The following is a 13,933-nucleotide window of genomic DNA, read 5'->3' on the forward strand; positions in this document are numbered from 1 at the left end:
TCTGTCTTTCTGCCTGCCTATCATTTATCTATTCACATTTATCTCTATCCATCTATCTTAATCTATTGTCTGTTGTCTATAAATTCATAATTTATGCATGCATGTGTATAATCCTATCTTATCCATATCTGTCATCTATCTGTTTACATTTATTTCTATCTCAGTCTATCAAAGTCTATATGTCTGTCAGTCTGTCTATCCATTAATCTCTGTCTCTGTCTGTCTGTCTCACTCTGTCTCTATCTCTTTTCCTCTCCCTCTCCCCTAAGACATAGAAACTTTGCCTCAGAATGGTTAATTGATTTACCCAAAGTCTTGTAGGTAGTAGGTAACTAATGGGCAGAGCTGGGATTTGAACTTAACTCCTTTGTCTTTACATCCAGAACTCTTCCTATAATTATACCATATTATCAACTAATTCCGTGTTGGTGAAGACATGGCGTGCGTGCCCTGGAATGCCTGAGGAGGCTTCTCTGTTTCCCCTCTCCACAGAGTCTGAGGACATTTTTCACATGTTCTGTTCTTCTGCCCATTAGCTGAATGTGAGCACTTCCTCCCTCTGCTGTCTGGGGTAAAGCGGGGGGCTCACAGGCAGCTTGAAGATGCAGTTTGGGAACATGATCTCTAAAAGGTTTGCCAGCACTGAACTACTCTCTCAGAATCTCACCATTCTTCTCCCTGGGGTTGTCATGCAGGTCAGATGAAATCCTAGATGGGAAAGGCCTGGAGGAATTTATTATTATTTTTTAAAAGTCCAGGGAAAATGTAAAGACTGTGATGACCCTGCTCCGTTGCAGGTAGCTGCTATCTATGTTTTGGCAATGACTGGGTGAATTCTGGTTAAGTTCAGGGATCCCTTTGCAGCCATTCAACAACAATCAAGTGTAGAGACCCCTTGAGGGAGGAGTGATTTTATAAGATTGAAAGCTTTCTCTGGGTACCCATTCTCTCTTCTATAAAAGCTTAACTGCCCTTTTGGGGTAGAGCAGGGGAATACCACTAATTTCGAATCCCTTGTTCATGTCAAAGCATGCCCTTCATCTGCCCTGTTTGGCTTTGGTGCTCCCACAGGCTGGCTGTTCTGCATGTCCCTGCTGCCCCTGCCTCCATAAAGTTCCATCCCCACTTCTCTGGCTCTTCCTTGATCAACCGAGTCTCTTGTCTCCTCACTTTATTTTGTTTCTCATTAAGTCTATTCTGCAAAACCCCAGTAACCACCCAAAAATGGATCTGTGGGAGAGAGTATCTTTTATTTTATTTTTTTCAACCACGCAAAGAGAAAGATGATAGCAGCTTAAGCCATAATGGCAGAATCTTACTCCTTTAAAGCTAGGTAGGTATATAGGTGGCTCTGTTTGATAGAGTATTGGGCTTTGAATCTGAATCCAAATCCTTCCTCAGGCACTTAATAGCTGGACAAGTCACTTCACCTTTGTTTGCCTCCATTTCCTTATCTGTAAAACAAGGATAATAGCATCTACCTCTTAGGGTTGTTGTGAGAATCAAATATGATACCATTTATAAAATGCTTTTGTAAATCTTAAAATGCTTATATCAATGCTTCTGTTATTGTTATTGTTATTGTTATTATTATTATTATTATTATTATTATTATTGGTCCTGAATGGGAAAGTCTGATGAATGAAAAGCCTTATTTTCCCACCCCAACTCAGGGCAAATGAAAGCTGGGTCTTTCAGAGCCCTTACTTCAGGGGTAAAATGATTTAGTAGAAAGAAACAGGATTTGGAGGACCTGGGTTCAAGTTCCCCTCCTGCCACTTATTAGTGTGACTTTAGGTGAGTTATTTAATTTCTCTGGGTACCCATTCTCTCTTCTATAAAATGAGGGGTTTAGACTCGGTATTTTTTTAAGGTCCCTTCTAGCCCTTGATCTGAGATTCTTCTATGTCACGGTCTTAGGAAAACCCTCAAAGCTTCAGGAGATTCTATCCAAGCCATCATCCCTTTGGGGGCCCAGCATTCACCAATGGTCATCTATCAGGCTGCTTTGCCCCTCATAACTCAAAGTTACTGCCAGTCAGGGACACCAGCTCTGGTATGTGTTTCTGCCGGGCCTCTGAAGATGGCTTCTTCATTAGTAACCGGCCCCCAGTTTGCTTTGTATGCACATACATGTATCTAAGAGAAGGCTAAAGAATAAAACTCTGCTCCATCAATCTGAGGAGTGTGGAGTAATGGCTGGTTCTGGGAAGGAGCCCCGTCCCATAATTCATCCAAGGAGCTCATTAGAAATGGGAGAATGGGGCTGCTGGAGGTGAATGCCAGGTAATTCTAGAACTGTGAGTTTTTCCCTCACATCTTTATTGATTAATGTATCCAGATTTTTAAAAGAGAGACATCAATTGCTCCCTGTCTCTTCCTTCATCTGCATAACCGGAACCTCCCCAGCTCCCATCCTTCCGGGGGACGACTAAAATAGCTCCTACATCCCTTTATTCTTCTGCGAGGATTGGATGTAGGTAGCAGCAGCCCATGGAAGAAATGGAAATAGTACCTAATTAGATTAAATGTTCTTGTTCACTCCCCCTTCCCCAACCCCCACCTTGTTAGATGTCTCATTTGTTCCCTAGAAACCTGCTTTTTGGTCTTTTCATCCAGTGCTGATATAGAGGATCATGGGATCACAGAGCTACAGCTGAAAAAGACCTTAGGAACCTAGTATGGGCCCCTCGTTTTTTAAATTTTTTACAGATGAGGAGACTGAGGCCCAGAGGGGAGGAAACAGCTTGCCTCATTTTGAAGACTGGATCTGAATAGGGGTCCTCTGACTCCACTTTCATTAATTATAAAAAGAATACCATTGAAATAGTCCCTTATTCCAAGGAGGGACAAAGAGGCCATTGAGATTTCTTGTTTTTTAGTCTGACTCTGCCTGACTCTTTAAAAAATAATTTTATCTTGTATTCAGCTCTTTCCTTCCTTCTCCACACCATAGAAGGCATCATTGGCAGTGTCCTACTCTTTGTGACTCCATTTTTTTTAGAAAGATACTGGAGTGGTTTGCAATTTCCTTCTTGTTTGACAGATGAGGAAACTGAGGCATCTAGGAATTTAGTGATTTGTCCTGGGTCACACAGCGAGTATGTGAGTGTCTGAGGCTGGTTTGAACTCAGGTCTTCCTCACTCCAGTCCTGTGTTCTATCCACTGAACCACCTTGCTGCCCCATTGAGTTTTATCCTTTATTTTACAAATCAGGGAACTGGGGATTACAGTGATCAAATGGTTCCCGGTTGGTAGAGGTGGGACTGGAACCATCAAGCAGCCAGCGTCTTCATTCTACCGGAGTGGGCACGTTGATGTTGGGGAAATGAGGCACACACTCTTTGGAGTCAAGGGCTTTTGGTTGTTGGATGGACCCCAACACTCCAAGGGACTATCCGTTTTGTTGAAACAGATCCTGATCCGCATTACGATGGCTCAGAGCTGAAGGAAAAGTGTTTCTGTGATAGCTCATTATGGTTAATGTCAAGCCCAGCACGTGCCCTGTCTGCAATCCCTTGGGTTGCAGATAGGGCATGTGCTGGGCTTGATTGCACTCAATGTAGGAGAGGATCAAAGAGACTCTTAAACCCTTGGTCCAGACTACTAATCTCTTAAAGCCCAGCCCTGTGCACAAAGATTAGCCAAGGTGTAGTGGGGGTGAGGGCTTGTGCTAATTGGTTTGTGTGAGCAGATTTTTGTTAATGAGCTCATTTAGGAAGAACAGGAGGAATTCTGGGAGATGCCTTGTTTTCAGGGAGGTGGAGGCAAGAATGTGGAAGTGGGTCATTACTTCAGGGAAGGACATCTGTCATTGGTGGCAGTGAAGAGTATCAACAGCCTGGGGCCATGGAAGCTTCCGCCTCCCAGATCCCATCATTGACAGTGGCCTTCAGAGCCATTTGGGATGCCCTCAGAGCCTCATTGAATGCTGTCATCCCGTAAGGGCAGGAAGAGGAGAAGGAGGGGATGCCTTCTTGATTTTTGTGGGTAATTATCTTCTCTCCCCAGGCAGACCCTGCCCCTGGATCCTTCCACAGGCAATCACAGATGTGGAGGAACGAGGCAGAGGCTTGGTGAGGTCTTTAGGCATCCATTTCTTGCTCTACCTCCCTGGTAGGGCAAGCCTACCTCTAGCAGTTGGTACCAGTGGTGATGATTACCAGTCAGTGCATTAGCTTTGTTAAGTGCGCTTTCTCTGTGTGTGCTAGTGGACCAGCGTCTACCCTCAGAGGCTTTACTGTGTAGCCAGAGAAGACAACGTGAGCGTGCCTTTGAGATCGGCTCTGTATCCATTAGGCAACACTGTCTTTATTTAATACTAAATTGTGACTGACTCTGAAATTTGGGATTTTGATTCAATGAAGGATCTTAGTGGCACTGTAGGGTCCCAATCCATCAATCGACAAGATTTTATTAAATGCCTACCATGTGTCAGGTAGATGCCAGGGATACAAAAGCAGGAGAGCTGTCAAGAGAGCTTAGATTCTATTGGAGAAGACAACAGATGCATGAGTAAATACAAACTAGATTCAAAATAAAAACAAGTTAATTTTGTAGAAAGAAGGTACCAAGGGGAGGAGGACTGAGAATAGCTATGTGTAGAAGATGGCATTAAATTTAGTTAATTAATTTCAATTTTAAATTATTATTTTTAAAAACACTCATCTTCTGTCTTGGAATTGATACTGTATATTGGTTCTAAGGCAGAAGAGAGGTAAGGGTTAGGCAGTGGGGATTAAGTGACTTGCCCAGGATCTGAGGAAGTGTCTTGAGGCCAGATTTGAACCTGGGACCTCCTGTCTCTAGCCCTGGCTCTCAATCCATGGAGCCACTTAGCTGTATTCTATTTTTATACCCCCCCAAAACCTTTACCTTCTGTCTTTAGTATATGTTCTGAGGTAAAGGAGCAATAAAGACTAGGCAATTGGGGCTAAATGACTTGCCCAGGGTCACATTGGTAGAAAGAATCTGAGGTCAAATTTGAACACAGGATCTTCTATCTCTAGACCTGGCTCTCAATCCATGGAGTCACCCAGTTGTGCCCTATTTTCATATAAAAAAACTAAAAAAATCTTTACTTTCTGTCTCAGCATCTGTTTTGAGGTAAAGGAGCAATAAGGGGTGGGCAGCTGGGATTAAAGACTTGCCCAGGGTCACAATGGCAAGAAGTGTCTGAGGTTAGATTTGAACCCAGGACCTCTCATCTCTGGGCCTGTCTCTCCATCCACTGAGCCACCTAGATGCCCCCATAGTGGAGGACCTCTAACAGAAATGAAGGACTCAGTGATTTCTCCGGTTGCTTCGAGCTCTAGCTCTTGTTGGGGATATCGTGGAGAGGATTCTCATTTAGAGACGAGTGAGACTGGATCGTGGCTGAGTGTGGGCTTCTCGTCCACCAGGAAGCTCTTGCTCTGAGATGGATGGGCTGGGGTGAGGGGTCTGGGGTCCAAGGGGTGGCTGCCTAGAAGAAGCCAACTGTATTCTGTCCTCTTCCCTTCCGCACCTTCTCCCTCTCATCTTGGCTCTGCTCCTGACCCAGGCTCAGATGCTAATCAAACCAAATGTCCTTTTATTCGCCTACTCTGGTTGCAATTAGGGGCCCAATATGTTTCATTAGCAGTGTGTAAATAATACACGTGTCCAATCCTGGGATGAGTCAGGCAGGGTCAGCTGGTGCTTTTAGCTGCGTCCTTGCCTCTTGTCTGACTGTTCTGCGAGCATCCCCAACGTGGAAGTGGCTCACGGAACTCTGCCTGCTTCTAAGGAGGGAGCTCTAAGTTCTGGAGGGAATGAGTGGCTGAGGTTTTCTGGGACTCACCCCTGACGTGGCTTCTCTCCATCTTGGCCTGTGATTGGCGATATCCCCAGAGTTCTGACATCAGAGGTTCAGACACTAGGAAGATAGCAATCCTATCTGCCCAGTCTTCCCTTTTCCAATCTAAACATGCCTAGTTCCTCTTGAGGAGCTGGAAGCTCTTCAGAAGCCATCTAGTCCAACTCCCTCATTTTTCAGAGGAGGAAACTGAGGTCTGTGGGGCTTCAGTCATAAAATCACAAGATTATATATAGGTCAGGGTAGCTGGGTGGTTTAGTGGGTAGAGACAGTCCTAGAGATGAGAGGTCTTACGTTCAGATTTGACCTCAGCCATGTCCTAGTTGTGTGACCTTAGGCAAGTCACTTAACCTCCGTTGCTTAGCCATTACTTAGTATTTTTTCTAGATCCTTACTTTCTGCTTACAATCAATACTGTGTATTGGTTCCAAGGAAGAAAAGTGTTAAGGGCTAGGCAATGGGGGTTAAGTGGCTTGGAGGATCACAAAGATAGGAAATGTCTGAGGACATATTTGGACCCAGGACCTCCCATCCCTAAGTCTGGCACATCCACTGAGGAGCCATCCAGTTGCCTTCTGAAACGTAGTATTGATTCTAAGACAGAAGAGTTAAAAAAAATTCCAAGACAGAAGGCCTAAAACAAAACCTTACAGATCCATATAGGATCTGTGAGGCCATCTAGTCCAATCTGTTTATTTTATAGATTAGGTTCAAGGATTCTAAGCTCCTGAGGGCAAGGATTGTTTTGTCTCTTTTTGTATCCCTGGCACTTAGCACAGTTTCTGGCACATAGTAGGTGCTTAATAAATGTTTATTGACTGATTGAGGGAGAGTGACTTGCCACAAGGCCCTATAAGATATTCTACATTAGAAGCAAGGTTTGAACCCATATCTTCTGACTGAACAGCTAAAGCTCTTTTCCTGTATCAGTTTGGTTTTACATGTATATATCATCTCCCTGATGGACTATAAACTCCTTGAGGACAGGGACTGATATCTTTGTCTTTGTATCTTAAGTATCTAACACAGTGCTGGCACAAAGTAGTTGCTTACTAAATGCTTGTAGAATTGAATGAATGTTCATTTCCTCATGGAATGTAAGCTCCTGGAGGACAGGGTCCGACAGCTCCATTTGTATCTGTGTCCCAAGTGCCTAACCTTGGGCACTTGAAATGGTTGTGATTAATTGATTGATTTCTATGGTCTAATAGAAAGAATGATGTACTCACAGTTGGGAGACCTGGGGTCCAATTCCAACTATACCAAGTTGCTAACTGTAGGACCATATTAGGGTCAATTCCCTTCATCGAGCCTTAATTTTTCACTGTAAAATGGGTATCATAATCCTTATCTTTACCTCACAGGGCTGCTGTTAGGAAAATGCTTTGTAATCTTGAAGGTACTATAGAAATGTGAGCTGATGATATTCACATATTGGTGAACCTATGGCACATGTGCCGGAAGGGATGCTGCTTCCTTCCCCCTTTCCACTAGGCATGAGGACATTTCTCACATCACCCACCCCGCTGGCCAGCAGCATAATGGAAATGCTTCCTCCCTTCCCTGCCTGGGATAAGGCAGTGGTTCACATGTGGTGTGAGGGTTGCACTTTGGGTACTAACTCTCTGAAAGGTTCACCATCACTGGTCTATACCATTAGAGGCTCCTGGTTTTTACTAAGATACTAGAGAAACCCTGGGGGGAGGGGGGTAAAGATGCGTTACTATTCTAAATGAGGTTTCAACAACTCCAATTGAAGCTCTTGTTTCTTCTTTTCCTACCCCCCCTCCCAGTAAGCAAAATAAAGACCCTTCTGGCATGGTACCCAAGGCCCACCTGGCACAGCATCATTAGATTTTCTCTTCAAGTCCTATCTCATTTCTTGAGGTAAATAGACAATTTAGTTTAGAGGTTAGAGCTCTACTCAGAGGCTAGAAAGGGAAATAAACATTTATGTAGTACTTCCTATGTGCTAATGATTTTTATAAAATATTATCTCATTTGATCCTCACAACAAACCTGTATATAGTTGCTATTATTATTAGCTCTATTTTACAGTTGAGGAAATTGAAGCAGAGATTAAGTGACTTTTACAGAGTTACACCATTAGTGAGTATCTGAAGCTGAATTTGAACTCAGGCTTTCCTTACTCTAGGCTCAGTGCTCTAACCACTTGGATACCAGCTGTAAAGGACTCAATACCACTGCTGCTTCAATATTGATGACCTTTGGGACCATGGTCAAATTCTCTAACTGATCTAATCCCTTGTTTTCTTTGTAAAAAGAGGATAATAGCATGTCTGTCTCAATCTTATTTTTAATAATGTTTATGTAAGAGTTGGAACTATTGAGTCAATCAGTCAATCTCCTTATTCCACTTAAAACAAACAACATAATATTCCAGCCCTGATAAATTTATTAGAGGAGAAAGACTCAATTGGACAAATCAAGGAATCACTCTACCCCCACTTAAAGTAATTACTTTAACAGAATACAACTATTAAATTAATTATATCAACAGAGGGTATCCGTTTCCTTTTGAGAAATCCTTGACAGCCATTGGAAGAAATGGAATGACTTTGTGTTGCCGAAGGATTTTGGTCAGATCTTATGGCTTTTGTATAAAGCAGAAAGCCAGAATGGACTGTAGCCTGCCAATGTTTGGCATTAGTGGTGGAAATAGTACCAACTGAGCTCCTGATAGGGAATCTCTTGGTGAGGGGAGTAGAGACTCCCTCTTCTTCCTCTCCTTCCTTTACCTCTAGAGCATAATCTAGAGACTAAGGAGGATTAGAGGATTTGGACTTCTTATCAGGGGTCCAGCAGGGACCGCAGTGACTGGCAGCGGCTGAGGACAGAGTAGACAGATTGAGGACAGGCAGCTTTTGGACTCTACAAGAAGCTCTGAAGAAAGCCATACCATCCCCGGTGCGAACTTCATAAATATGCCAACGAAGGAAGAAAGGCACTTCAGTGGCAAAGGACTCAGTTATTTCTGCTAGGCGTGGGTCCACTTTCTCTTTGGTTCTGTACATTCCAGTGGGAGAGTATGTCACAGACCTTCGGCAGGGTGTTTTATACCAGTTATTCCACTTAGTAAATATCTGTTCTTTTTTCTTTTTCCTTCTTAAGCCCTTACCTTCCAACTTAGAATTAATACTGTGTATCAGCAGGCAGAAGAACAGTAAGAGCTAGGCGATGGAGTCAAGTGACTTGTCCAGGGTCACAGCTAGGAAGTGTGTAAGAGCAGATTTGAACCTAGGACTTCCCATCTCTAGGCTTGGCTCCTTATCTGCTGAGCTACCCAGCTACCCTGTAAATATGTGTTCTCGAAAGCTACTTCTCTGATTGGTTTATTAAGTTTCACATCCTGGCTTCTTTTCTAGTCTTACATTTTGTACCTTGCTACTCCTCATCCCCTAATACCCAGACAGACAGACACATATACGATGATCCAGTGAAACTGTTCTTCTTGTTATATTCTATCTCCTGACTTGGAGTATTTCCCTTTTCCCCCAGTAACATTTTATTTTATTTCTCTCTAATTACACATAGAAACAATTTTTGACATTCGTTTTCTGACATTTTGCGATCCAAATTCTCTCCCATCCTTTCTTCTTCACTCCTCAGCAATTTGATACAGATTATTCATGTGCTATCACCCAATACATATTTATGCAAGGAAAAATGCATGAAGGAAATAATGTGAAAAATAGTATGCTTTGATCTACATTCAGACTCCATCAGTTCCTTCTGTGGCTGTGCATAGCATTTTTCATTCATTAGCCCCTTGAGTCATCTTGGATCCTTGCATTGCTGATAATAGTTTAGTCATTCATAGCTGAACATCAGGCAAGATTACTGCTACTGTATACAGTGTTTTCCTGGTTCTGCTTACTTCACTTTGCATCAGTTCATATACGTCTTGCCTGATTTTTCAGAAATTGTCCTGTTTGTCATTTCTTATGGTGCAATCATTTTCCATTACATTCATATACTAGGGCAGCTGGATGGCTCAGTGGCTCAGTAGCCAAACCTAGAGATGGGAGATCCTGGGTTTAAATCTGGTTTAGACACTTCCCAGCTGTGTGACCCTGAGCAGATCACTTAACTTTCATTGCCTAGACTGTATCCCACTTCTGTCTTGCAGCCAACACACTGTATTGATTTTAAGACAGGTGAAGTTTTTTTTTCTCATTCACCTTTTTTTAAAAAAATATTTTATTTGATCATTTCCAAGCATTATTCATTAAAGACATAGATCATTTTCTTTTCCTCCCCCCCACCTCCCATAGCCGACGCGTAAATCCACTGGGCATTACATGTTTTCTTGATTTGAACCCATTGCTATGTTGATAATATTTGCATTAGAGTGTTCGTTTAGAGTCTCTCCTCTGTCATGTCCCCTCAACTGCTGTATTCAGGCAGTTGCTTTTCCTCGGTGTTTCTACTCCCACAGTTTATCCTCTGCTTATGAATGGTGTTTTTTTCCTCCTAGATCCCTGCAGATTGTTCAGGGACATTACACCACTACTGATGGAGAAGTCCATTACGTTTGATTATACCACAGTGTATTAGCCTCTGTGTACAATGTTCTCCTGGTTCTGCTCCTCTCGCTCTGCATCACTTCCTGGAGGTTGTTCCAGTCTCCATGGAACTCCTCCACTTTATTATTCCTTTTAGCACAATAGTATTCCATCACCAACATATACCACAATTTGCTCAGCCATTCCCCAATTGATGGGCATCCCCTCGTTTTCCAATTTTTGGCCACCACAAAGAGCGCAGCTATGAATATTTTTGTACAAGTCTTTTTGTCCATTATCTCTTTGGGGTACAGACCCAGCAGTGCTATGGCTGGATCAAAGGGTAGATATTCTTTTGTTGCCCTTTGGGCATAGTTCCAAATTGCCCTCCAGAATGGTTGGATCATTTCACAACTCCACCAGCAATGAATCAATGTCCCTACTTTGCCACATCCCCTCCAGCATTCATTACTTTGCATAGCTGTCATGTTAGCCAATCTGCTAGGTGTGAGGTGATACCTCAGAGTTGTTTTTATTTGCATCTCTCTGATTATTAGAGATTTAGAACACTTCTTCATGTGCTTATTAATAGTTTTGATTTCTTTATCTGAGAACTGCCTATCCATGTCCCTTGCCCATTTATCAATTGGAGAATGGCTTGATTTTTTTGTACAGTTGATTTAGCTCTTTATAAATTTGAGTAATTAAACTTTTGTCAGAAGTTTCTATGAAGATTTTTTCCCAGTTTGTTGTTTCCCTTCTGATTTTAGTTGCATTGGTTTTGTTTGTGCAAAAGCTTTTTAATTTGATGTAGTCAAAATTATTTATTTTACATTTTGTGATTCTTTCTATGTCTTGCTTGGTTTTAAAGCCTTTCCCCTCCCAAAGGTCTGACATGTATACTATTCTGTGTTTACCCAATTTACTTATGGTTTCCTTCTTTATGTTTAAGTCACTCACCCATTTTGAATTTATCTTGGTGTAGGGTGTGAGGTGTTGATCTATTCCTAGTCTCTCCCACACTGTCTTCCAATTTTCCCAACAGTTTTTATCGAATAGTGGATTTTTGTCCCAAAAGCTGGGATCTTTGGGTTTATCGTATACTGTCTGGCTGAGGTCACTTTGCCCCCAGTCTATTCCACTGATCTTCCTTTCTGTCTCTTAGCCAGTACCAAATTGTTTTGATGACTGCTGCTTTGTAATATAGTTTGAGGTCTGGGACTGCAAGGCCCCCATCATTTGTGTTTTTTTCATTATTTCCCTGGATATCCTTGATCTTTTGTTCTTCCAAATGAACTTTGTTATGGTTTTTTCTAAATCAGTGAAGAAGTATTTTGGTAGTTCAATGGGTATGGCACTAAATAGATAAATAAGTTTGGGTAGGATGGTCATTTTTATTATATTGGCTCATCCTATTCATGAGCAGTTAATGTTTTTCCAATTGCTCAAGTCTAGTTTTAGTTGTGTGGAGAGTGTTTTGTAGTTGTGTTCATATAGTTCCTGTGTTTGTCTTGGGAGATAGATTCCTAGGTATTTTATTTTGTCTAAGGTGATTTTGAATGGGATTTCTCTTTCTAGTTCTTGCTGCTGAGCTGTGTTGGAGATGTATAGAAATGCTGATGACTTATGCGGGTTTATTTTGTATCCTGCAACTTTGCTAAAGTTGTTGATTATTTCAATTAGCTTTTTGGTTGAATCTCTAGGATTCTTTAAGTAGACCATCATGTCATCCGCAAAGAGTGATAACTTGGTCTCCTCCTTGCCTATTTTGATGCCTTCAATTTCTTTATCTTCTCTAATTGCTACTGCTAGTGTTTCTAGTACAATGTCAAATAGTAGAGGTGATAATGGGCATCCTTGTTTCACTCCTGATCTTATTGGGAATGCATCTAGTTTATCCCCATTGCAGATGATATTAGCTGTTGGTTTTAGATATATACTGTTTATTATTTTTAGGAATGACCCTTCTATTCCTATGCTTTCTGGTGTTTTTAATAGGAATGGGTGTTGTATTTTATCAAAGGCTTTTTCTGCGTCTATTGAGATAATCATGTGGTTCTTGTTGGTTTGCTTGTTGATGTGGTCAATTATGTGGAGGAGAAGGTGAAGTTTTTTAAAAAAGAAACACAATCATCTATCACAACTTATTCAGCTATTCCCTAATTAATGGATGTCCCCTCCAGTTCCAATTCTTTGCCACTACAAAAAGAGCTGTGTTAAATATTTTTGTACAAACTGGTCCTTTTCCCATTTTGTTGATGAACTCTGTGCATTTTCCCTGATTGTCCTCCATCCCTGGATTTCCTCTTCCATCAAGTTCCAGCTAAAATCCAATCTTCTACAATAAAGACTTTCCCCCTTAATACTAGTGCCTTCCCTGTGTTTATTTCCAGTCTTACATATATATCTTGTTAGTACATAGTTGTCTCCTCCATTAGACTGGGAGCTCCTAGAGATTGGGGACTATATTTTGCCTTTCTTTGTAATGTCAGCTCTCGCCCTAGAGTAGCTACTTGATAAATGTTAGTTGACTGACTAAATCTGACTGGCTAATTGGTATGAGTTGATAATGAAAGGGTTGGGAAGCAGAAAATGGGGGCTTGCCAGATATAGTGTTGGAAAAGAAACTCCCCTGGGACCATCAGGGATCCCACCATCCCTTAGGGGAGAAGTAGTCAACTGACTTCTGGGGAACCAGTTAGCCAAAGCGAGTGGGAGTTAGAAGAGTAGCTATAAATCATGTGCTACAAATAGTTTTTAAAAAAATCCCTTTACCTTTTGTCTTAGAATCCATACTAAGTTTAGGTTCCAAGGCAGAAGAGTGGTAAGGGCTAGGCAGTGGGGATGAAGTGACTTGCCCAGGGTCACACAGCTGGGAAGTATCTGAGGCTAGATTTGAAGCCAGGATCTCCCATCTCTAGGTCTGGCTTTTTTTCCATTGAGCTCCATAGGGGCCCATACATATAATATTTATGAAGTTTTTGCCAACCTTGAAGTGTCTTTAGATGTCTTCTATTGTGATATTTATATAGATGATGATGATGATGATGATGCGGGATGACTTTCAAGTAAAAAAAGTCTGAATTTATATCTTCCCTCTGAATGGTGGATTTGCAATCAAGGGACTCTAGGGTATGGGCGATATTCCAGAATGTATTTGATCAGTGAGCATTTATTAAGTACCTACTGTATGCCAGGAATTGTGTGAAGCACTGCTTGGACATTCCCCATTTGAGGGTTCATTTCCAATTTTTGTATATTTGTATTTACTTTATCTTGTCTATACAACACAGATAGATTCATATATTTGCATCGATGGTTCTTACTTACTTGTACATGCTGTACTTTCCCAGTAGAATGTAAGCCCCTTGTGGGCAGGCACCGGCACATTTCTCTTTTTTAATTTTTTATCTGCAGTGCTTAGCCCAAGCAGCTGGCACATAGGAGACAAATCACACATATTTGTGGAATTGAATTGAATTCAGGGGAATGTGCTTTGCTCAGGTATCCACTCATTATTCCTCAGGAGATGCCAGGATCTCACTCCTGGTGGACCAAACCGCTGCCCTG

At 41.8% G+C, this 13,933-nt stretch overlaps 1 protein-coding gene across 1 annotated transcript in view; it reads left to right on the top strand.

Annotated features, from left to right (window-relative positions):
- The window catches only part of LOC130458228 (transmembrane protein 132B-like), a 219,070-nt gene that overhangs the window by 150,065 nt on the left and 55,072 nt on the right, over positions 1 to 13,933 (top strand). The window lies entirely within an intron of this gene.

The sequence above is a fragment of the Monodelphis domestica genome, chromosome 3 (assembly GCF_027887165.1).
Source record: "Monodelphis domestica isolate mMonDom1 chromosome 3, mMonDom1.pri, whole genome shotgun sequence".
Taxonomy (NCBI): domain Eukaryota; kingdom Metazoa; phylum Chordata; class Mammalia; order Didelphimorphia; family Didelphidae; genus Monodelphis; species Monodelphis domestica.